At 41.3% G+C, this 26293-nt stretch overlaps 2 long non-coding RNA genes across 3 annotated transcripts in view; one reads left to right on the plus strand and one right to left on the minus strand.

The window, feature by feature from the left end:
- Nucleotides 1–1261: 1261 nt before the first annotated feature.
- The window catches only part of LOC140599656 (uncharacterized), a 58882-nt gene continuing 33850 nt past the window's right edge, over nt 1262–26293 (plus strand). The window contains exons 1-3 of the long non-coding RNA XR_012002552.1: nt 1262–1423; nt 8307–8412; nt 12876–12933. This is a non-coding gene — a long non-coding RNA (uncharacterized lncRNA). The remainder of the gene's footprint in view (nt 1424–8306; nt 8413–12875; nt 12934–26293) is intronic.
- LOC140599657 (uncharacterized) lies at nt 2698–24310 on the minus strand. Of its 2 annotated transcripts, none has more exons than XR_012002554.1 (3): nt 24246–24310; nt 7603–7737; nt 2698–2828 (listed from the first exon to the last, which is right to left on the minus strand). It is a non-coding gene; the product is annotated as an uncharacterized lncRNA (long non-coding RNA). The 2 variants fall into 2 exon arrangements; XR_012002553.1 differs by lacking the exon at nt 2698–2828 and adding an exon at nt 4834–6126.

The following is a 26293-nucleotide window of genomic DNA, read 5'->3' on the forward strand; positions in this document are numbered from 1 at the left end:
GGCATATCCTGAGTTGTTTGGGACTGAACACTTTATGAGGCCTGGTCTTGAGGTAGAATTAGGGCAAGATGAAATGCAGTGATCAGGGATGTGTGATTATAATTCGAGCTCTTTTGGGGGTGTGTGAGAAATAGTCTTCTACTGCAAGTGGGTGTTGGTGTGGTGCTCCTGAATGACAAATCCAGACAATTCTGGAAGGGCATAATGGAAGGATCACAAAGTGGGCAGCACCAGGACCAGTGGGACAATTTGAGCTAACTCAGAATTGTCACCTGCAGTCAGAACTGTGCTTCTGGATACAGCAATTGGGTCGGATTAAGAGGAAGTCTGTCATGGGCAGCCCAGGTGGCTCAGAAGTTTAGCGTCGCCTTCGGCCCAGGACCTGATCCTGGGGTCCTGGGATTGAGTCCCACATCAGGCTCCCTGTGGGGAGCCTGCTCCTCCCTCTGCCTGTGTCTCTGCCTCTCTCTCTCTCTTATGAATAAATAAATAAAATCTTTGAAAAACTGATTTAAAAAAAGAGGATGTCACCTCAGAGAGACAGAGTCAGGGCAGTTGATATATAAATTAGTGTAGGGAATTCTAACAAAGTTTATGTCATTATTCTATTAAAATTTAATCATAAGCAAGATAGGAAAGAAAGGCAAAATTCTGGACTGTCCTTTACCTAGTAGACACTTGACCTAGTCCAGTTAAAGATCTGTCTATGCCGGGGATCCCTGGGTGGCTCGGCGGTTTGGTGCCTGCCTTTGGCCCAGGGCGCGATCCTGGAGTCCTGGGATCGAGTCCCGCGTTGGGCTCCCGACATGGAGTCTGCTTCTCCCTCTGCCTGTGTCTCTGCCTCTCTCTCTCTCTCTCTCTCTCTCTCTCTCTGTGTCTATCATAAGTAAATAAATAAATATTAAAAAAAAAGATATGTCTATGCCTTTTCTGTCTCCAATTGCCTTGGTTCCTTCTGGTAATTGAATTCTAATGATTGAAACCACATGCAAATATCATCATGGTAATTAAAGGAAGAGTCCCATGTGGTCTAGTTAGTCTAGCCTTGAAGAAATTTCTTGGGAGAAGTTGGGGAGGATTTGTTCTTTGCAGAAGGAGGTCATGAACGAGAGGAATTTGACTTAGGAAAAAGAGTTTGAGGCTGCAGGCTCCAGGGAGCTCCTGGTGACCCTGAGTAATTTGGTCCTTTGGTCCAGTGATGTGGTTATATATTCACCTTGTCTTGCGTGTTCTACTCAGCGGGAAGGAATCAGGGCCCAGTTCCAATGCAGAAACTCCCTCTCAGGTCTGAAGCATGTTGATCCAAGGTCAGGGTCATCAGAGAGCCTGTGGTGAGATTGCTTTCCCTGCTCTTACCAGCACCCTACAGCCTCAGGCTTCCAAAATAGACCTGATGTTGGGATCACGCTTGACCAGCCTAAAGGTATGGGGGTATATAAATTGTAGGGTGCTGAAGGTTGTGGGACATCTTTATTCTCTCTTAATCTTATTTCATCTTATTCCAGTTTCCAGTTCAGTCTTCCAAAGCACATTCTAAGCTATGTTACTTCAGTGGTAATCTCCTTCCTCTAGTCATATTAAAATGTTATTTGATGCTTTTGCTAGTGGGCACATTTATACATATTTACATATATTTACTTGAACTTCGGTGAGTGATTTTACTTGATGAATCTCAGCAGCTTAGTACATGACCAAAAAGATTTGTCTGAAGGCAATGGCAAATTATGGATGAACTTTCTAAAGCCAAAATCCTGTGGTCCTATGTTGATTTTTCAAGTCCTCTCTTTCACATTAGAAATATTTGAACTTTGATTGCATACTATCTGGATGTCCCATTTTTTATAGCATTGTTTGATGCTAGATTATTCTTGTATACATATAGATGCTTTTTTGTAAAACTGGAGCTGCTACTTACATTAGGCAAATTTGACTAATCAAAAACATTCCTGAAGAAGAGTTCAAGGTGGAGTGAATGAAACAAAGATGTTCATTGCCAGGGCGCTTGGGTAGCTCAGTTGGTTAAGTGTCAGACTTGGTTTCTACTCAGGTCATGATCCCACGTAGTGGGATTTAGCCCTGTGTTGGGCTCTGTGCTCAGAGTAGAGTCTACTTGAGTTTCTCTCTCCTTCTCCCTCTGCCCCTCCCCACCTGCCCTGTGTTCTCTCTCTGTCTCTGGAATAAATAAATAAATCTTTTTTAAAAAGGATGTTCTTTGCAGCACTATTTACAACAGCCAAGACATGGAATCAACCTAAATGTCCATTAACAGATGAATGGATAAAGAAGATGGGACACATACACACATACACACACACACTGGAATATTATTTAGCCATATAAAAGGAAACCCCAGGATCATGAACTGAGCCGAAGGCAGATGCCCAACCAACTGAGTCACCCAGGTGTCCCCCCTACACACATTCTTACACCTATATGGTGGTTATTTTTGGCTGTATTTTAAAAACTAGGATTATAATTACAGATGTGTATGCTCTCATTTTTCTTTGCTGAAGAAATTCAGTGCATTTCTTTTCACATTTTATATAATGTATATTTCCCTCAGGGATGATAGATGTAGATCCTATTTCATTTCAGAGAATAAAGTTGTGTAATATATTATTTAGATATCACAATTTATTCAACCAATTGATAGATAGGCATCATACAAGAAATGCATACCTGCTTCTTGTCTTAGGGGAAAAATGAGATCAGAAATATGGATTTGCTGGGGGTCATGGCTGGCTCAGTTGGTTGAACATCCAATTCTTAACATCAGCTCAGGTCTTGATCTCAGGGTTGTGAGTTCAAGTCCCATGTTGGGCTCTCTGCTGGGTGTGGAAAGAAAAAAAAAGAAATGTGGATTTGCCTTTAAGAATGAAAGCTAATCACTAAACAGTAAGGTCCTTGTCAGCTGGATTTCCAAAGCTGAGAGGAATCTGAAAAACAGGTACATTTCAGCTTTGTTTTCAAGCTTCTGACACATAAGAGAGAAAAGGCAAAAGTTTTCTAGTGTTAATAAACTTTACTTTTCTACACACATATAGAGTCTTTATAGAGCTTAGTTATTCCAAATGTTTTGGGAATGCTGTTTGGATAATTACCTAAGTCACAAAACAGTGGTTGCTGTGAAAAAATAATAATGGTTTAAAAATGTAATAGCTCATTTAATGACTCATCAGGAAACTTACTGAACCTTTAATAAAGATCTATTGTACTGAAAAATATAGTGATGCTCATTGTTCCCTGGGGGTGTTAGATGAACAATGAATGTAGGTATTTTCTCATTGTAGTAGATTAAAAAGAAAAAGCAATTTCTATCTATAGATGCAAAAAATGCATCTCTTCTTTGGTGAGCTTTTCTTTACACAATATTTGAACCACTATAAATAACGTGCAATCAAGGCACTAGCACCTATATATTTACAGTCACTTAGTCTGAGTGATTTTTTTGTTTAAGATTTTATTTTTTTGAGAGAGCGAGCGATCATGAGTTGGGGGCAGAGGGAGAGGGAGAAGTAGACTCCCCAGTGAGCAGGGAGCCTGATGTGGGACTTGATTCCAGGACCCTGAGATCATGACCTGAGCTGAAGGCAGACATTTAACAGACTGAGCTACCCCGGGGCCCCTGTTTCTTTCTTTCTTTCTTTCTTTCTTTCTTTCTTTCTTTCTTTCTTTCTTTCTTTCTTCTTTCTTTCTTTTTAAGACAATCTGGAAGAGGCACATTTATATAGGGGCAGAAATCACATCTCTGATTGCCAGGGGTAGACTACAAAGGGGCAGTAAGAAAGTTTTTTGGATGATAGAAATGTTTATCTTGATTGTGGTGGTGTTTACATAAGTATGTTTATCAAAACTTACTGAATTGTGTACCTTAAAAGAGTGAATTTCACTATATGTAGATTATATCTTAATAAGCTGCCAAATAAATAAGTCAAAAGAAGGAATCAATTTAAAGCAATTATCAAATAATTATAGAGGTGGTATGTAGCTATGGTAAAAGATGGTAAGCAAATGATCAGAAGTGTGACATATTGAATTTAGAGATTTAATTTAATTTATTTATTTGAGAAAGAGAGAGAATAAGCTAGTGGGAGGACGGGCAGAGGGAGAGGACCTCAAGCAGACTTGGTGCTGAGCGTGGAGCCCAGCACAAGGCTCGATCTCATGACCCTGAGATCATGACCTGAGCCAAAAATCAAGAGTTGGATGCTTAGCTGACTGAGCTCCCAGGTGCTCCAAGGGACATACTGAATTTAAGGATAATCTCAAAATTGAAGCATTACTTAGTTGCGTTATAGCATTACTTAGCATATTTTCACCTCCCTTTGTTCTAGTTTATCTGTGTATGGAACACCATTTTGGGTTCCCAAGGCCTCATCAGTATCTTACTCCAGGCACCGGTATAATGGATTTTGCAGGGCTCTGACCACTTGCACACATGTGCAACTCAATAGTGCTTCACCTCTGGCCATGAAACCATGTGACCTCCACTGATGCAGACCCCAGACATGTTAGAGAGATATCTCTCTGGGCAAACCTGTGTCTAATGCAGGGTAGAGCCTGGAGAAAATTGCTTTTCCCTTGCTCCCTAATGGATGATCTCCAGTCACACTGCATAAAATTCCCAGGACCATCCTGCGGATCCAGCAGCCAGTTCCCTGTAATTGGTAGCCAACTCCTCAAGGCCTCTTTGTTCTGGCTCTCCCTCCCTTCTGATTTTTCTCTCCACTTTCCCTCACTCCCGTTGCTTGGAATTATACTCCCAAATAAGGTTGTTGTTGTTGTTTTTAAATTGTGAAAAAATGCATGTAACATAAAATTTAACATCTTGATAATTTTTTTATTGAGATATAATTGACATATAACAGTATATTAGTTTCAGGTGTGCAACCTAATGTTTCGACATTTGTATGTATTATGAAATGATCAGTACAATAAGTCTAGTTAATATCCATCAGCACATTTAGTTATGATTTTTTCGTAAGATTCACTGTTTTAGCAATTTTCAAATATGTAATACAGTATTATTAGCTGTGGTCACCATGCCGTACATTGTATCTCTAGGACTTACTCATTTTATAACTGGAGGTTTGTATTTTTTCTCCGTTTCTATGAGTTTTTGTTTTTGTTTTTTTAGATTCCACACATAGGCAAAATCATAGTATTTGTCTTTTTCTGTCTGACTTATTTCACTTAGCATAACGTGTTCAATGTCCATCCATGTCACAAATGGCAGGATATCCTTTTTTTTTATGGCCAAATACATTCCATTGTGCATGTGTATATCACATTTTAAACCATTTTAAAATGTACAGTTCAGTGGTATTTAGCATGTGCATATTATGCAACCATCACCATTATCCATCTCTAGAATGCTTCATATTGTACAACTGGAACCCTATGACCATTAAACAATAACTGTTCACTCCCCCCACCCCCCCAGTAAAGTTTCTGCTCTTTGACCTTTGTCTGGGTTATTGCTTTCTGGGTAACTCACACAAAAAAGTCCATTCCACACCCAGTCTACCTTTGTCTTTTGTTAAAATGAAGACTCTACAAACCTAATGTTGATAGGCTAAGATGTGAGTTATAATTTTTATTCGTTTATTTTTCCTCTTTCTTGAACTTGGTTTCCTCCCTTTAAAAAAATACCACCTAGTTCTTAGATTCTATGTCCTTCTTCACTCAAATACTAGTGAAATTTGCACTGTGGGGCAGTGGACTGCCAGAGGTTTCTACTCTGTGCCTCTCCGACCACATATGGTTCCACATCTTCCTTTGTTTGACCTCCTTATTTGGCTTCCATGGCATTTTGAAAAAATTCTGTAATTGACAGACATCATGCTTGGCCAGGAGACAAATAGCTCAGACAGTTGTGTTTGCTACTGGATGCCCTTTGCCATTTGAGTTCGTGGTCCCTGGCTACCTTGGTGGCTGTAGGGTGAAGTGGGGCTTAATCCTGAGTCCTGGGGACGGTAAAGATCCGATATTATGTGGAAGTGCAGCCAAGGATAACGGTTGAACCCTGTGCTTCTCAAATACGGCTCTTGTTTTCCTGGGTGCACAGGGTAGGGTTTCTCCTGGGCTTTTACTCCTTCTGAGCAGTGATCTTATATTAGCTTCATTCTGAAAAGAACAAAACTACTGTATGAAGCAAAATGCAAACTTTTCATTGATGTTTAGGACACTGGTATTTACAAATGTGGTCCCTGGGACCAAGTGTTTCCAGCCATGCCTCCAGCATCTCTAAGGGTAAGAATTTACTCTGTCATTAGTTTCCTTGGAAAAGTCTGAAAAGTCCAGTGTTAAGGCACTCCATGGCCTCTCTGGCCTTGCCCTCCTTTAGTGAGTGAGCTTGAACTTGGCAACTTCCCCACCTTCTGACTTGGAGCGTACCTGGTCCTGGCTTGCTGACCCAGATCTTACCTTTTGTGTTCTTGACTTTACTTTCTCTTTTCTGATTCTCTCCTCCTTCAGGTTTTTATCTTTAGGTTTTGAACTCTGGTTTGGTGTCAGGGTTCTGTTTGAAATCTGTTTGAAATCTCAGCCAGAGCTACCCGGAACCCCCTCATCCCAACATTTGGGTAAAATGAAGCAAAGGCTAAAGACCATATAGGACTTTGAGCTCCTTGGACCCGGTTTCCACCTTCTTGACTATCAGGACTTTATTTCTGTGCTTCCTCTTTTTCTCTGTGTTTTAGATTCTCTCCATGTAGCTATTTTAAATGGCTGTTTTACAGGCAACCTTTCCGTTTCAAAACGTTCTTTCCTGTTTGCAGATGAGCTTTTCTTATGAGCGGTTGCTGCTACTCTGCTAACTGACTCTCCTTTATCAATAAGATTTCTTGTTTTCCCCAGATTTTTTAAAAACCTGAGAATTAACTTTCCAGGAATGCCAAACCACTGCATTTCATCTTGACTCATTTGTCACATGGGCAGGCTTCCCGCTGCAAAATCAGCATGAGCTTAAACTTTTTTTTGTTGTTGTTAGAAGAAAAAGAAAGCAATGTGATTCTTTGGCAGATACTCACATTATTTTCCCAGTAATCTGATAAAATCCATTCCTCCATCCCCTAAAAGCAAATCTTGAGCTAAACTTTCAGCTTGTTTTTTTGGGAAGGGGCTTAAACAAATGCACTCATTTTGGGGGGAACAGATCTCTCTCTAGGCAAGGCAGGCTGGGCTGCATTCCTGCATTTCTTATGCTGCAGAGGGAAAAGTTCACGAATGTAAGGGATTGCTTTTCTAAAGTTATCTGCGAAGGGAAAGGAATAATTACGTCTGTGTGATTCAGACCTGGGCACCATCCAGGTCCCCCCAATTAGCTGTAAGAACAGTGCCTTCTATTGTGTCTTGGAGAATTTCAAGGAAATTTGCTTTTCTGATCACTGTAAATGACAGCACAGTCCAACCAGCTTCTCGGAGTCTTGAAGCAGAAGGGTCATATGATGACAGAGACATTAAGAGAAGAACAATTGCTGTAGCATTTCAATTCCAGGGGGTAAAGAGGGACCAGTGATGTAACATTTTATATTTTCCTAGGAAAAAAAATCAGAAACTTCTTCATTATGAGGGGTGATGGAATATAGATATTTTCCATACCTGCACAGATGGTGGGAGTTATAAAACGTGTTTTCTTTTTCTTCTTTCTTTCTTTCTTTCCTTTCTTCCTTTTTCTTTCTTTCTTCATTCAACCTTGTTTTTCAGCATAACTTGTGTTTCTGAAGTCACACTGGACTGGGGGTAAAATTAAGGTGAAAATAAGTCACAAAGGAAGCTCTGTCTCTATAAACTCTGGAAACTCCAGATTCTCACACTCTTCCTTCCACATGGTGCTGGGAGTCCTTCTGGAGGCACCTTACATGTGCTTCTTGGGTGCCATGTGGCATCTGCCATTTCCTGCCTCTCCAGGTGTGGTCCACAAGGACTACCACATTGTGTTTTCTCTGATGACCTTGATACCTGGTGCTGACGCTCTAGGGTCTGTGTTGAGGGCATCAGTCCTGATGTCCTCACCTGTTATGATACCACTGCCAATTAGGTTGCCTGCTGATGGGGTGAGGCTTGGCAAAGCTCATGCCATGACCCTGATGGCTCTTGCTCAATGTGCTCAGCTCCGCACAGAGGTTGTGCTGGGAAAGCCATTGCTCAATGTGGCTCTGTCTGTGCTCTCAAAGTCCTGTGGAGATATCTGTCAGTGTTTCTTTCCTTTTAACAAACCTGTTTGAATTGAGGACCTGTGGCATGAGTCCTGGATGACCGGCAGGGTAATCTGAGTGACAGGCATATATTTTTTTCCCAAACAGCCTCCCTCTCTTTCCTGGCTTGTTCTCCTGGAATGGACCTCACATTGAATAACCTGTGGCTCCTTCATCCCTCACGTGCATTGCCTCTGTTCTCAGATGTGCCCAGGTATGCCTTGGTCTTTGGGTGAATACAACTGAAAAAAAGCACAGCTACATGTGTTTGACTTTGTTCCATGCAGGGTGAAAATATGCGAACCAAGAGTTGAGCGTTTTGCAAATCTGTCCAACACACTGATCAGAATGTGGACTTTGCTTTGCCTCTATGGGCAAGGATAAGCCTTTGTTTGTGTGTGTGGGTGTGTAGCAGGTGAAAATTCTAGAGCCTACTTTAGTACTTTTTTTTGGGCAATAACTCCCAAATCTATGACTCCAGTCTGGATCTTTCCTCTGTGCTTCTGATTCTCATCTTCCCAGAATCTCCTCCTGGGATCCCTGTTTCCATCAATGGATCAACCAGCTTCCAAACCAGGATCATCCTTACATCCTCTCACTCCCACACAACCAAAAACTCAATTGTAAAATTAAACACTAAACCTCTGACAGTTCTAATATGAGCAGAGAAGGACAGGAGAGTGGGGATTGTGAGTCCTGTATTTTTCTCTAGAAAAAAGTATATTGGAGATAATACCTAATAATTGAAACATTGAATTAATACTCCTTGTCCTAATAGGAAGAAAAGGTTTCCATTAACAAATGTTACAGTTTTGGACCTATCAAAATTCTTTTTCTGTCATTTACTAATATCTCTAGTAGTCAAAATAATGGAAGGCTTTAACTTGGACATATTCAAGACATGGAAAAAGGAACATACTGTCCTAAAAGTGAGCATAGTTGGAGAGCACATATTTGGGGAATCTGCTGCAGGTGTGTATATTGTCCCCTTAAGTGCAGGGTGAGAAAATCATCTTGTATAATTGTTTTTAAGATGGTGGCTTTCCTCTGCATTTAAACTCAGAACATTTTATGAGATTTACTTTTTTAAAAATTAAAGATCTTATTTATTTATTTGAGAGAGAGAGAGAGAGATAGAGAGAGAGAGAGAACAAGCAAAGGGAGCAGCAGGCAGAAGGAGAGGGAGAAGCAGACTCCCTGCCAAGCGGATAGCTCAACATGGAGCTCTATCCCAGGATCCTGGGATCAAAGCCAGATGCTTAACTGACTGAGCCCCCCAGGTGCTACCATTTTATGGGATTTAAAAGCAACAGATGACCCATCTGTGAATGCCCTTTAAGAAACCATTCAAGATAGAAGTTGAATCTGTGTGCTGGTTGCTGTCTTGATCGGTTGGAGGGAAGTGTCCAAGACATCACAGGTTCCCTGGAGTCCTGGACAGTAGAGTTGAGGCCTCACAATCAAATGGTCTCCATGTTTTCTGTGACTGGAGGCCAAGGCTGATGTGATGGGCTCTATCTTCTCTGAACATTTGGCTTAGTGTGGAATCGAGTGGTGAGGTGAATCCATTGAGGAAAACCTTGCCTCACCAGAACCTGTGAATTAATAGTTTAACTAGTTGAACACTGAATTCAACCAGTTAGACATGTAACCAAAACTACTTCCAAACTTCTGCTGCAAACACTGATGGTTCTCTACAAGGATAGTTTTGTGTGAGCACAGATGGCTTTATGAAGATTCAGATATCTTGGGATTCATGAAGGAGCTACTCTAGAATAAGTAAAAAGGCACTTGAAAATGTTTGGAAGTTCTTTACTCACATGAAAATGGAGCCTTGGGTCCTAAACCAGATATTGTATTATGACTCATGCCATGATTGAATTACAGCTATAATTTCCCCAAAGCAAATCATCCTGAGAATGCAGTAAGGAGTTTCCCTTGCTGCAGCAATATTAATTTGCTGAAGGGCTAGTGAGGGTTAATCTACAACAAGACATTAGCACAAAACTTAGTCAAGTCAGCAGCAAAGAGAGGCCAAGGAACTTCAGGTATTAGTTTTCCCACCTAATGGCTACATGATTTTAGACAATTGATTTAAGATGCCTCCACCACTTTTAAAAATTTATTCACTTATTTCAGACAGAGAGAGTGAGAGAGAGACAGTGTGAGTGGGGAGAGGAGCGGAGGGAAAGGGAGAGTCTCAAGCACACTCTCTACTCAGCACAGAGCCCAGGGTGGAGCTTCATCTCATGACCCCGAGATCATGACCTGAGCTGAAATGAAGAGTCGGACTTAATGGACTGAGCCACCCAGGAGACGCTCCCCTACTTTTAAAAAAAGAATATCTCTCCATTTATTTAGATTTTATTTCTTTCTACACTGTCTCATAGTGTTCTGTACATAGATTTGTATGTATTTTGCTAGATTTATAACTATTCAATTTTTGAGTTTGATAGTAAATGGTTATTTCAAAAAATTCAATTCTACTGGCTCATTCCTGATACGTGAGAAATGTGTCGACTTTTGAGTACTGACATTGTACTTTGCTTTTTGTTGTCTCCATCCACCATCTTCAAGATATGGGGAACTGCGTTCTGTTTCCATCATATTTTCCCCCCATGGTCCTGCAGATCTCTCTTTTTTCTTTTTATCTTTTTTCTTAATTTTTTTATTGTGGTAAAAATACTAAACATATGTATTCTTTTAATAAATTTTTAAGTGCACAGTCCAGTGTTGTTAATCATAGAGCAATGTTACAGCAGATCTTATTCATCTTGCAACTGAAACTTTATATAGTATAGTTGAACAGCAAAGATCTGGACATTCTAAACTTCAGTTCTTTTTCCAGTATCCATGAAGTTTATTGGAACACAGCATCACCTATTAATTCACATATTATCTGTGGCTGTTTTTGTACTGCAGTGCAGATTCCCCTCCCCCCCCAGCTTTATTGAGATATAGTAGACATATAACATTGTGTAAGTTTAGGAGTACAGTGATGATTTGATACATGTATATATTGTGAAATGATTGCTACAATAAAGTTAGCTAACACCTCTATCAACTCCCATAATTACTTTTTTTTTAAATGATGAGAACATTTAAGATCTATTTTCTTTTATTTATTTATTTTTTTACATTTTTTAAAATTTAAATTTAAGATCTATTTTCTTAGTAACTTTCAAGTATATAACAGTATTGTTAAGTGTAGTCACTATGCTATATGTCAGATCCCTGGGGCTTATTCATCTTATAGCTTTAAGTTTTGATTAACGTCTCCCCTCCTCCAAGCCCCTGGCAACCTTCTTTCTACTCTTTGATTCTGTGAGTTTGACTGTTTTAGATTCCACATACAAGTAGGGTCTAATAGTATTTGATTTTCTCTAACTTATTGCTCTTTGTACAATGCCCTTGAGGCTCACCCATATTGTCGCAAATGACAGATTTCCTTCTTTTTAATGACTGAATAATATTCCATTGTGTATATGCCACAGCTTTTTTATCCATTCTTCTCTGGATGGACACTAGTCTGGGCTAGTGTGCATTATACTGCAATGAATATGGGGTACAGATTTTACTTCAAGATAGAGACTTCATTTCTTTTGGATAAATACCCAGAAGTGGGATTTCCAGATCATATGGTAGTTCAATTATTATTATTATTTTAAAAAGATTTATTTATGTAAGAGAGAGAGAGTGCTAGCATATACAAGCAGGGGGAAGGGTAGAGGGAGAGGGAGACAAGCAGACTCTCCACTGAGCACAGAGCCTGATGTGGGGCTCAATCCCAGGACCACAAGATCATGATCTGAGCCAAAACCAAGCATTGGGTGCTTAATCGACAGAACCACCTCCAAATTTTTAATTTTTTGAGGAGACTCCATACTTTTTCTTTAGCGGCTGTAGCAGTTTACATTCTTACCAATGGTGTATAAGGTGAAGCTTAGTATTTCTTATCTGTGAAACAGAACAAATAATATCTATCTGGATTGTTGAGGCTACACTTAACATAATGCTCGTGAAATACTAACAGATTTCTATGCTTCCTGTGTATAGAGAAGCTATTATCAATTCTGCATATCCCTGAATATGAGAACAGTATGAATGGAGTTGTTGGAGTGTTTGGCCCTGGAGCTAGCACTTACAGGTTGCTCTCTGAGTATTGACATGCCATTCTCTCCCACTACTGTGAATTCCGTAGGCTGGGCCCTGTTGGTCCTTGACACCTACTAGGCACTTGATGCATGTTCAGGTCTCTTAACTTCAGAGCTGCTTACATGTTTTCAGAAACAATTTGAAGAAGTCTAGATACCAGACTTTTTTTCCCCTCCCTTCATTGACTGAAAAGTAAGGTATGCATTATCTGTGGACATATGGCCTGAGGGAGATTTTGGTAAAGCAACTAACTAGAATTGTACTATTAAATGTCAAACTTGCTACCCATTAGCATGAGTCTAAGATTGATGTTTTACGGGAGAATTCTTATGTTATTTTTTTTAAAGAGTTTTCTTTGAAAATATTTTAACAATTTACCCTGAGCATAGTTTGGGTTTAGTCCACTTATTGCCCTGGGTTTTTTCTCTAGTGGTGAATGGTTTTGTTGACCAAAATTCGCTAGTTCCATATCAAATCTACAATATGAGATTGTTGAGTGTGATTTTTTCTTTTTCTTTCTAGGCTAAATTGGAACCTTATGGACATCGAACCTAGAAACATATGCTGATGTGATTTATAGGTAGAAAACCTCTTTTCATATTATTAACAAAATCACTATTGTGTTCTACTCTTTGTTCTCTGGGGATGAATCTTAGGAAATCACTTCCTGCCATTCAGATACCTTAGAGCTCCAACTGCCTGAAGCTTAACAGCAGATTCAACAGAAAATATGATTAAAAAATCCAGCAGGTTATGATGACAGGAAAAATGTTTCCCATTTCTCCTGATAGGGTGGGGAGGGGACAGGAAGGAAAGGAGAGAATTTTAGAATCCGGTTCTTCCATGTCTGAGAAGAGACAGTTCAGATTAATTACAAGGGCCCTGAATAAGAAACAGAACAATATTCTCTGTGGAGCATCATATTAGCCAGCCACAAACATTTGGTACTCATCCCCCAGGCGCAGAGAGAAGTTTAGACAGGTCTGGAAAAAAAAAATCAGGCCAAGCATGTCTTTAAAAATGAAAATTGGAAATAAAACTCATTGTGCTCACACAGCTCCTCTTCAGACCTATGAGCCCTCTCTGTAGTTGAGTCTATCACTTTAACAACCCTGGGAGGTTCAAGGTTTCCTAAGTACATGTGTCTCTACTATCTCCCCCCACCCCCTATAGAACATATTTTTCCAATTTACTTTACAAAGAGATTTAGGTCTTCCCTGTTGTGCTTTATTCACCTATAACAAGGGGGATCATGAATATGTTTCCATCTCCAGGGGGAACATTCTCTCACGTTGCATTTCCAGGATTGCTGTCCAGATGTGAAAGGTTAAGTTACTTTTTAAATTTTCTTCAGAACAGGGAATCCCATAATGGAATATATTAAGCTATTCATGCAATGCCAGGTTAGTCAGGGTGCCTTTTGTTAGGATAAACAAGAACACTTCGGAGCTTTGCCTTTTTTCTGGAGCTTTCCATCCCAGCCACTGTGATAGAGAAAAGGCTGAGAATTTGGAGGAGATTTGAGAAGAGTAGAGGACTGATTCAGATTTGTTACTTTCCAATTCCTGAGCACTCAGTTTTTATGAGCTTTTTGCTTCCGATGAGTCTTAATCTTGGGAAGGCAGCCCCCAAATCTGGCTCCCAAGCCATTGGTGTGTTGCTGGGACCAGCAGCATGTGTGGGTCAAGATCAATGAGAATTTCTTTTGATGGGGGCACCTGGGTGGCTAAGTAGTTGAGCGCCTGCCTTGGGCTCAGGTCGTGATCCCAGGGTCCTGGGATTGAGTCCCGCATGGGGCTCACTGCAGGGAGCCTGCTTCTCCCTCTGCCTGTATCTCTGCCTCTCTCTTTGTGTCTCTCATGAATAAATAAATAAAATCTTTTTAAAAATTTTCTTTTGAATGAAACTCACAGTGGCTCGATCCAGGCTATGAATTAGATGATGCTGGCTTTTTTCCTTTGAAGAACTGACTGCATCTTTACGTCAGTTAGAAAATAATCCATTTTTGCAAAGGGAAAGACTCTGAAGGGAAAGGAGAGGTCAGGGAAAGCCCAAAGTCCCTCCCTGTGTTGATCCTGCCCCTAAAAGGGGGATTGCTAGGCCGGCCCATCCAGAGCACAATTGGACTCTTTATATTCCTTCTGCTTCTATTTCCCTCCTCATTATTGCTTCCTGAAACTTAAAAAAAAAAGTGGGGGGGGGGGGATATTCGTGGTTCTTGGGCTTGAATCTTAGAAACACCTCAGGCGGTGTAGGGAAAAAAGATTAAGAAACTAGACAGTCTGCACAAGACACCTCAAAAACCCTGAGCTACGTATTGCGTTAAACACATGTTTGTGGGAAACATAATTTGGAACCAGTGGATTTGGCCCTTGAATACTGGGCAGGTACTTCCTGAATGTTTTGTGCCAAGTTCTTAACTTTTCTAAATTTCAGGCTAATTAGTAAAATGGGAATAATTGGATCTTCCTCACAGGTGGTTGCAAGGACCCCGTGAAATATATGACATTGAACCATAGGAAGCTGCCAGTATTCAATTGTTTTTGACCTTCGCCGACATCTCTCTTACTCCTAAACCATCCTAGCCACCCAGGTGTTCCAGGGGCAAACTCTAAAGTACACACCAATTTTAGTTATAATAAAGTGAAAAGTTACTTTTTCCTCTCCTGTGTGGGAGAAGTGGAACTTTCTTAGGGAGCAACTAAAGAATAATGTGACAGGAGGGTGTGTGCAGAATTTAAAGGGAAAAGATGAAGAAGATAAAAATAAGTGAGATGAATTTTTATCTGTTGGACAACCTTTCACCACTTTAATGTGGAACGGGAATTAGGTGGCTCTGTTTAATCAACTGGTTTAATGAGCTGTGGGTATGCGAAATATTCACACCATTTCTTGTTAATAGTTTCGAAAGTCCGTTTATTTAATATCAAGACTGGCTTGATATTAAATAAACTATTGTATTTTTCAAAGGGTGAAACATTTCCTAGTCAAGCCCCTCCATCAAAATCCTCCAATTTAATAATATAATTAATAAGGTCACTTGAAATTTGGATGATATTCACACATTGCATAAAGGAAAAGCAACTTGATGTTACAGGTCATCTGGAATAGGTGATCCATTTAATATTTATTTATTTATTTATTAAAAGATTTATTTAATTTATTTATTAATGAGAGATATGGAGAGGGGGAGGGGGAGAGAGAGATAGAGAGAGAGAGAGAGATTGAGAGGCAGAGACACAGGCAGAGGGAGAAGCAGGCTCCATGCAGGGAGCCCGACGTGGGACTCCATCTCCGGTCTCCAGGATCACACTCTGGACCGGAGGCGGTGCTAAACCGCTGAGCCACCCGGGCTGCCCTAATATTTATTTTAAGAAAAAAACAAAGAGATACAATAACACTAGCATTTTTTTTGAGGTGACTATAATTCAAGGTACAGTAAGGCTTAGTAAATAAACAGGGTAATGAGGGTATCACACTTGATATATTTTCTTCTTATCTAGTTGAGATATGTTAATATAGAAAACATATGTATAAAGCATATGTATATATTTATATAAAGCAGACTGATGTTCTGAAGCTAGAGTTGATAGTTTAGGTTTAAATCCTTGAATAAAGATTGTGATAAAGTGGAAGATTTGAAACAGTGCTAATTCCCTACCTCAAGGGAAAAAGATCAATTAGGAAGAATTAGTATTTTCCATGATCCTATAATCATGTGGCTTTGTGTAAAAAATCAAATGAGGATATTTGCATTGAAATTCTCAGACATGAGTTTTTGTTTTGGGTTTGGCAATGAATTTTGCAGTGGGTTAAACCATTTGCCTTTATATTTTCATGGATAAAGATGCTTCATTAAGTATTTGGGTGTTTTTTTTTTCCTCTTTTTCCTTGGGTAGAGGGTTTCCATATGTGCAGAATGTACATGTATGTTGACTATCTGGATGCTTTGAGGGGTCTGTAAGGTAACTGAAAAACACTGAAGAGGTCTCTATCTGCTCTATACTATTTTAATTCTCAACCATGAGAGATATTTCAAAACCCAGGAAAGATTTTTGTTTTTGGTTAGGGAAAGACCTGACTTGTGCAGAAGTGTGCTAAGTGATCAGTCTTACTGTGGGGGCAAACCCCAGTGGAAACCAAGACCCAAAGTGGCCCACCAACACAAGTGTGAACATGTGTTCGGGCCTGTGTATGGCCCCCATGGAGGGGTGACATGTGTATATGGACTTTGTCAGGGACAAGGAAGGAAGGAGAAGAAGGTCTCTGTCTCAGCATAATGATCATCAGCACCTCTTTCAGAACTTGTGTTCAGAACTGCATTAGTATGGATGATAAATTATATGGCCTCTGCAGGAGGAGCTCAAATATACCAGAACTGCATCTGCGTCCTCAGGATGGTACCGGGGCTGTAGGAACGTTTACCATCTCCAGGTTTTTGTGGTTGTTGGTGATCTCTTTCTGTTTGTCCAAAGTATTTTGCAGCCTGATCTTAGGGCTGGTGAACCTGTCTTCAGGGTCAGCAGAGAGGTGGGTGGGAAAGATACAGGACAGACTGCCCGTGCTTGGGAAGAAGAGCAGCAAAGAATGGAGCTGGTGGCGGTCTTGGGAGGTACCCAGGACTGAGTTTTACTGACAGACCCACAGGCTCTCCCAACAATGTTCTACTGAGTCGTTAGGTCATGATGATAGCATTTCAGAATTGGGAGTGGTCTAAGAGGTTAATCTGGTTTCTCCTTTTGCCTCAAGTAGACATAGGCTGCCATTTGGATGGCCTATAGAATCTTGTTTTGGTATGTCACTGTACCAGGTTTCCTCCTGGGTGTGCAGCAGCAGATTCACCCGGAGAGTCAAAGCTGCCTTGGTAGTAGATGTTTTGAAGAAATTGGTACAAGCGGTTCTTTTTAAATAACTGAACACACAGTTAGAAATGGAAATGAGTCACTGAAGAATGGATAGCAAATAGTAGATGATGTGGTTCTGGGCTATTGTCTGATCCTGCCTCAGTGTGAATTAGTAAAGGTGTGGTAAAGGGAAATGTCTTCTTGATAGTTTCTGGATTCTCTTCTTGATTGGCGCATTCTCCTGTGACTCTTCTTTAACATTGTTCCAGGTCCAGTTTCTCTTATTCTTGAGACCTACTCGGTTCTACTTCAGCCACTTACAGCCCAGTGAAGGTTCATGCCTTCACAGTGTCGAGAGCCTTACCTGCCCAGAAATCACCATCCCTACTGCCACCAAGGAGCCCCCATGCATGATGCCAATCAGCAGGAGGAGACCCTATTCCTGGAGACCTGATTGATGACACCCACAGGAGTCTCTCAGTTCCTCTGGAGCTGCCTAGATGTTAGGGAACCAGAAGATGGAGGTTGGGTAACCCCCCCTCCTTTGCGATGACTTTGTTGGGGCTCCTTCTTTCCTTGAGAGGCTCCCTTAGACATCTTTCATTATTGTGTTTATTCAGCAAATGTGTATATATATATATACATATATATATATATATTTTAAAGATTTTATTTGAGAGAGAGTGTACATGTGAGTGTGGGGGGCACAGAGAGGGAGAGAGGGAGAGAGGGAATCTCAAGCAGACCTCGTGCCCAACTCAAAGCTGACGTAGGACTTGACCTTACAATGCTCAGACCATGACCTGAGCTGAAACCAAGAGTCAGATGCTTAACTTCCTGAGCCACCCAGGTGCCCCCAGCAAATTAAATGTATCTTGAACACTTCCTATGTGCCAAGATGATGCTAGTTGCAGTTCCTGTGGGCTGTACTAAGAAGTTTGATGAAAGAGTTTTTGTTTTGTTTTTTTAATTTAAAAAATAGTCAGGAAGTGATATGATCTAGTAGCAAGGATTTAAAAAATAGTCTATCCGCTGTATGGAACAGAGGCAGCTGCTGGGCAGGCATGGAAGCAGAAAGACCATCTAGGGGCTGCCTTGAGGCCATCCGTGGGGGCTGGAGCAGGGGTGGTATGGGTCAGGGTGGGGAAGGGTGGGTGGATTTATACTACAGTTTAGAGATAGAAAGGATACAGTTTGGCAGTGGATTAAATAAAGGAGATGAATGAAGAAGGAATTAACAATGACTCCTAGGTTTGTGACATGTGCGAATGGGCAGTTACGTACTAAGATGAGGAAGATGGCAGGGGTGGTAGGGTCATGGGAGGATTACCAGTTCTGTGAGGTAAATAAGAACCTTTTGAACTTCTCATGGACTTGAGGGCATGTTATAAATTCACTTCTGAGGAATTCTTTTTTCAGCTGAACAATTCTACTTAACAAGATAAATTTATTTTAGTATGTCCATACTGGATCATGGTTGACCATTGTGTAAAGAAAGTCATTAAAAAAATATATCTCCCTCTTTAATTCTGTGGCTTTCTGCCAATGTTACTTCCTTACTCATTAAGGAGTTCTGCTCTCATGGTATGTCTTTGGCTCATTCAATTTAAACAACACATTTTGTTTAACTTTTTGTACTTGTGAACTAAACTTGATCTTTTATCACTACCAGTTGTATGTCTTCCAGATCCCACAGTCTTATTTTTCAGTACATAGCCACTGATCATGGTTATAATTACATTTTTTCCATTTTAAATGGTTATTTTCCTTTGTTCAACAGAGAAAAAGTGCAGAACCAGAGACAAAGATCTTTAGTGTAAGCAAGTTGAGGGATGTCTTTCTGGAGGGACTAAAGGAATAATTCAGGGGGAAAATTGCTCTGGAAAATACCCAATTTCTATTTCTTTAAATATTAGTTGTCAAAGAAAGTTTCATAAATCATTGGTTAATATTTTAAGACAAATATAGAATTAGATAAAAATGTTTTCCTCAAAAATATCCCAGCTGGTCCCAACAGAACCTCAGAGTCTCACTTCCAATCAGAATCTGGGTTGAACAATAGTCATTTTAGGACAGATGTTCCCCAGTGCCAAGATTTTTGTGGCTGGAAAAGTCAAGAGAGAAATGTAGACCAGCTTTATTGTGCTTGGTCAGTAATTTTCAGTACTTGTTAGGTAATCACAGTGGAAGATAACAGCAGAATTGGGCTTTAGAGTATCCTCACAAATAATCATTTGTAATTTAATCTTAGAATTTCCTCTGGACCCCAGTCAATTTTCATGAATTTATATTTTTCTGGTTTTCTGTGGGTATGGCTTGCTTGTCCAAGCTTTGTATTTTTGATAACTTCCCATTTTTAGCATCAATAAACAAGGGGCACCTGAGTGATTCAGTCACTTAAGCATCCAACTCCTGGTTTCTGCTCATATCGTGATCTTAAGGTCATGAGATTGAGCCTCACATGGAGCCCTGCATGGAGCCCAGGACTAGGCTCGGCATCTGGCTTCGAGTCTCCTTGAGATACTCTCCTTCTGCCTCTCCCTTGCCCTCCATCCCTCCCCCTGCCCATGCTCTCTCTCTCAAATAAATAAATTAAGTTTTAAAAAAATTAAAGAACAAATCAGAATTTTATTGAGGTTGAAACTGTCCTGGTGAGGCTTATATTTAAGAATGAAAATAAGCACTTGGTTGGAAGTTCAGCCTTCCGTGACCGCGCCCCCCCAAATCCCCCACACTGCTTTCTTTCCCATTTTTAGTTGGAAAGCAGAGTGGCAATAGTTTTTGTTAGATGGATTATTAATGTTTCCTTTTGACATAAGCTTGGTGTTTGGAACATAGAGCCAAGATCTTTGCTTTTGGTTTGAAATTTACTCTGTGATCAGTGGTTCATATCTAGACTTTGGGATTCTGAGTTTTAAAATGAGGATAGAGGGATGCCTAGATGGCTCAGTGGTTCAGCATCTACCTTCAGCTGAGGTCATGATCCTGGGGTCCTGGGATCAAGTCCCACATCGGGCTCCCTGGAGGGAGCCTGCTTCTCCCTCTGCCTATGTCTCTGCCTCTCTCTGTGTGTCTCTCATGAATAAATAAATAAAATCTTAAAAAAAAATAAAATGAGAATAGTAATTCCTTTCTGCCCTGGGGTAGGGTGGGGGACTGTCATGAAGCCTCATGAATTTGTAATTTGTAGTATGCTTTGGAGAATAAAAAAACTTCATAGAAATAATAAACATTGCTAGGACTACAACCTCTGTGTTTGTAAGCAAACTATTACAACAAGTGAAGCCGTGTACACGTCACAAGTTAAGTGAACACTTGGCTTTGTTTCAGTCAATTTAATACATGTAGATAGCTGAAACACGTACTTCATTACATAAGTAATGTAATTTTTTTTTTTCTGGAGGAGGAGGTACTCTTGAATAAACCAGTTTCTTTTCTTTCAGATGAACTGAAAGACTGTTAAATCTTTTATTTTGTAGATGCAACTTCTACTAGGGATTTAGTTGGTTTATTTTTAATTTTTTTAAAAATTAAGTAGGCTCCCCATCCAACATGGGGACTTGAACTCATGACCCTGAGATCAAGAGTCACGTGCTTTACCCACTGAACCAGCTAGGCACCCCTGTTTTTGTGTTTTTAAACAAAATAGCCACTTCTACTGACAGTGTTAAGCATTGGCAAGGATTAGGGCTGTCAGAAAAACACAATAAAATTTGAATTTCGGATAAGTAAGGCATAACGTTTTAGTGTAGGCACGTCCCGTGCAGCAATGGAGTGGAGAAGTGAATTGTGTTTTCTTACAATAGAGCAATAAGAAAGGGACAGCAGTGAGAATAAACAAACTGCAACTGTTTGCAGCAACTGGGATGAGTTTCAGACGTAATACTGAAGGAATGCAATAGTCACAGAGTGTGTACTGTATCATCCCATTTATATGGAATTTAAAGAGAGATAAAACTAAATTATGGGATTAGATCAGTCTTGTAGTTACTCTTGGAAAGCTGTGACTGGGTCAGGTAGGAGGGGGCCCTGGAAGTGCTGGTTGTGTTCTATTTCTTGATTTGAGTGCTTCATTTTATGAAAATTCATTGAGGGGGGCACTTGGGTGGGTCAGTTGGTTGAGGGTCCAATTCTTGCTCTCAGCTCAGGTCTTGGGCTCAAGGTCATGAGTTTAAGCCCTGCTTTGGACTCCACACTGGGTGTGGGCCTACTTAACAATGCATAGCTTTAAAAGAAATTCATTGAGGTGTTATGATCTATGCAATTTTCTTATGCATGTTGTATCTGAAGATAATTTATAAGAAAGGAGGAAAGTAGTATACTTTAACATACTTTAGCATATTCCCTTTTTAAAAAAAGATTTTATTTATTTATTAGATAGAGTGCAAGAGAGCACAGAGGGAGAGGGAGAAGCAGGCTCCCTGCTTAGCAAAGAGCCCGATGTGGGACTTGACCCCAGGAGTCTGAGATCATGACCTGAGCAGAAGGCAGATGCTTAACTGACTGAGCCACCCAGGCACCCCGACAGATTTCTTACCTTTAGAAAGTTTCAAGAAAGAAATTTGAGAAAGTAAATAACTTGACAAATATTCATGTAATTGTTCATGTATTACTATAGATGCCTATTTATTCCATGAAATTAAGATAGCTATTTCAGGTTAAGGTAACGTTTAATATGTTCCTTTATTGGAAGGTGACACTAATAGTCACCATTTCTAGAAAAGCAATTTTTATAAAAGGTAAGAAAGTGTTGTTCTACAATGTTCTAAATCAGATGGCTGCTGTTTCTGGGAATAAGTCAGGTAGAATGGAACAATTAAAGTCATATGTAGGCTTCGGGAGCGCCTGGGTGACTCAGTCAGTTAAGCATCTGCCTTCGGCTCAGGCCATGATCCCAGGGTCCTGGGATCAAGCCCCACATCGGGCTCCCTGCTTGAAGGGAGTCTGCTTCTCCTTTCCTCTTTTCCCCTTCTCATGTTCTTTCTCTCTCTCAAATTAATAAAAAAAATATTTTTTTCAAAAATGAAATCATACGTAGGCCTCAAAAATAGATTCGGCTGTGAATCTCACTAAGATGGTCACTAGCTACCTTGGCAGTCCACCTCTTTGAGCCTCATTTTTTCACCCATAAAATAGGCACAGTAACACCTTAATGCTTTAAAGATGTTGCTGTGTATAATAAAGACAACAACACTGAAACATGGAGTGTAATCAATAAAACATGGAGTGTAATTTCTGTTGTGAGGAAAGTACTCAATACAACAAGCAGGGGATGAAGAAAACCAACAAGTCAATAGCTTGTTTAGGCCTGAAAGCCTTACTGGCAATTTTAGCTAGAGATATCATTCTATGGTGGATCGAGTAGAGGCTATGTTTTACAAACAGGGCAGGAGAATAGAACATTAATTTGCTGGTGCCAAGCTAGGAATGTATTCACGCAGTGCGGTAAACCAACACCTTGTTCGTAGTGGGCTGGAGCTCGGACGGAGAGCCTTGCTTTTGGTATTGAATTCCGTGAAATAAAAAGAACCAGACCGAAGTGGTACCTTGACTATCGGATGGGCCTGTCATGGACAGGACTGTCCCTGGGTGACCTTGCCTTTGCTCTTTCAAGTTTCTTGTTTCTGATCATCTCAAGATCTGCCTTTTGGATGAGCCTGCATGCAGGACGGTGCCTGTATGTGCATCGATGTTACGTGGTGTGAGGACAGGATAGTCAAAGGTGGGGTGCACCCTGGTAGCAGAGCTGCAGTGCTGTGCAAGACAAGAGTGGTGGGTGGCTTTGTAAAGGAGTTTTTATCCTCACCCTGGTGGCCAGGACATTGGCCACACCATGAGTTTCAGCTGTCTCAGAAATAAAGCACAAAACTGTTGTTTAAAACCAGCAGTTCTGGGACCCCTGGGTGGCTCAGTTTGTTAAGCATCTGACTCTTGGTTTCAGCTCAGGTCATGATCTCAATCTTGAGATTGAGCCCCACGTCGGGCTCCCCATTCAGCAGGGAATCTGCTTTGAGATTCTCTCTCTCTCCCTCCCTCTGCTCCCCCCGCCCCCCTGCCCTGTGTGCTCTCTCTCTAAAATAAATAAATCTTTAAAAACCCCAAACAAACCAGTGGTTCCTCAGTGGTTTTAGAACGAGGACGCCTTTTAAACACCAGGCATCTCAATGGACCCCACATGATTGTGATTGTGCCCGTACTTTGGATCTCAGTTGCTTGAGAAGACGCAAAGTGGCACAGAGATACAGTCAATTCAGCGACACGTTTATGAATGTGTATTTTAGCAGTAATAAGCATTGAAAAAAGGAGCATGGCATATTGTCTGCTTTGTCTACAGATGATATGGGGTGCACCTGTGAACGTGGGGTGCCTCGCACTGCCTCCAGGGTCCCCTCAAGGGTCTTCGTTGTTGGAGGCACAGCCCTAAGCTCACTGTGGGAAGCACCTCTGGTGGCCAGACATCACCCACGAAGTACTTCACCGAGGGAACCCTCTGGCGCATCATGTCAGGCTAAGCAAGTCATCATTTGCAAAGTGGGACTTGAAGCTCACTCGCTGTGGTTGCTGTGAGGAGTGACAGGCCAGGGGGCCTAGAATAGTCAGGCACAAAATGCAAGCTCAGGAAATGTTCGCTCCCTCTAGTGGCTTTAATTGTCTTTTCAAAATGTAAATGAGATCATTTTGCTTTTCTACTTAAGTCTCTTCAAAGGGTGTGGCTTTGACTTTGAAGAGACATAAGTAGGAAAGCAAAACGGATCGCGTTTACATTTTGAAAAGACAAAATTAAGTCAAAGTTAGGGACGCCTGGGTGGTTCAGTGGTTAAGGTCTGCCTTCGGCTCAGGTCGTGATCCTGGCGTTTCAGGATCCAGTACAGAGTCCACATCAGGGTCCCCACAGAGAGTCTGCTTCTCCCTCTGCCTATGTCTCTGCCTCTCTCTCTGTGTCTCTCATGAATAAATAAAATCTTTTTTTTTTTTTTTTTTAAAGTCAAAGTCAAAGCCACCGGCTCTGGCCTTCCTCACCAAACCCTGCCCTCTGGGGCCTTCGTACCTCTGTGGCCTGAGTGCTTTCCTGCAGGAGAAGCTTCTGTGTCCAGGAGCAGCCCCTGGAGCTTCGGGCTTTGTTTTCCCTTGTGGTGTCCTCAGAGAGGCTGTGTCTGAGGCCCGCTCTCCTGAGCACCCCGCCCTGTCCTCTGCCCGCGCTGGTTTCCGTTATAGCATATTTCACCATTTCTAAAAATTACCTAAGTCACTCACTCACTCACCAGCTTTCCTGTGTCTTTTCTGTCTCCATCAGGACAGGGACTGGCCCGCCCTGCTCACGTCTGCTTACCATGCTTCTCAGGGCTTGGCACCGAGTAGAGGATTGAAGTGTATGTGTTCAGTGACTGATGGTGCCTGGCACACAGTAGGTGCTTAGTAAGTGGTAGCTAATTGTTTTACGGAAGGAGTATCCTACCCAACAACTGGGTGTGGTAACCATGTCCAGATACTGTCAGTTTTCACTGAAAAATGTGGATATTAAACCCTATTACTCTGGTTCCTCTCCACTATAGAAATATAGAAATATAACTACACCCCACTCCCACAGTATGCCCAAGTTCTTTCTGAGAGTCTCTCATGTTGCTGTTGTCATGTGTCGTGTGTGTGTGTGTGTGTGTGTGTGTGCTTAGAGCACTAACTGGCACATGGCAGGCACTACGTGATGTTAGCGATCATCATCACCATCGCCAATATTAACATGTGTTGGGATTAAATTCCTCACTCCTTCTCTCTAGTCTTCTTGGCATGCCTCCCTATGTCTTCCTCAATGGCATGGCCATCTTTGGCGAAAGGGCAGTGGGGCTTCCTCCTTCCTTTGGCTGATGTTATTTATTTATTTTTAAAAAGATTTTATTTATTTATTCATGACATAGAGAGATGCAGAGATACAGGCAGAGGGAGAAGCAGGCTCCATGCAGGGAGCCCGATGTGGGACTCAATCCCAGGACCCCAGTATCACACCCTGAGCCAAAGGCAGACGCTCAACCACTGAGCCACCCAGGCATCCCCCTGGCTGATGTTATTACCACTCCTCTACCCTTAGGGGGATGATGCTGCCATCCTGAGGACTCCACCTCAAGTGGAGGGTTTTCCTTACACTTTCCTCAGAGCAGAGGCCAGATCACAAGTTTTACTAGGTCCTTCTGTGACCCAGGAATAACTGACGTGAGGCCCAGCAGCCTAAGTGACTTGTGTAGCTCCCAGGAGTGCCTCTCCTGGAAGCCCAGGGACCCGGATTCTTCTTGGGTCTTTCTCAGCTGCCCCATTTCACCTCCACCCTCAGGACATGTTTGAGGGAGACAAAAAGAGAGAATTCAGTTTCTCTCACTCAGGAAAGCCAGAAAGCCTCTGAGTCACAACTCTGACTCAATTCTGTGTAACAATTGACATTTCCAAATCAAGGCTTAACTTCCTCTCCTAAAAGCGCTGAGTTAAATTAGAGGGTTTTTTCCCCCTCCTCTAACAACCATTGGGAGTTTTCTTGATTTGTACTGATGTAACCAAAGGGCATATATATATATATATATATATATTTTTTTTTTTTTTCCCCCTAAAATAAGGTAACAATTGTCTGGAAGGTGAGTCCAATCTTTCTTTGAGGAGACAGAAAACTGCTTTTAAACACTGGCCAATGCTCTCCTTGTCCTTCCTCTATGAGCTTCAGGCCATCATTGCCTGAACAGAAGGACCATGTCACACACTCTTGTCCCCTTCAAAGAAACAAGCATCCTGCCTCCCTACGATAGGTGTGTAGCAGTCAGGATTGCTTTGGGCATGCTGCAGTAACGAACATCTCCAAAATGTTAGTGGCCAAAATCACAAAGGTTTCTTTCTCACTGGCATTACATGTTCGGGGGAAGTGGCTGTGCTCCTGACGTTGTCTCAGAGACCCAGGATGGCTAAGCAGCCACCATTTTGAATTGTAGCCACTGTGTCAAAGGGATGGGGAACTCTGAGTCTTACATCCACAGTTCAGTGTTTCCTCCTGGAAGTGGCACATGTCATTTCTGCTGTTTACCTACTGACCAGAACAAGCCACATGGCCCAACCCTACTA

This window comes from Vulpes vulpes, chromosome 1 (assembly GCF_048418805.1).
Source record: "Vulpes vulpes isolate BD-2025 chromosome 1, VulVul3, whole genome shotgun sequence".
In the NCBI taxonomy this organism is placed as follows: Eukaryota; Metazoa; Chordata; class Mammalia; order Carnivora; family Canidae; genus Vulpes; species Vulpes vulpes.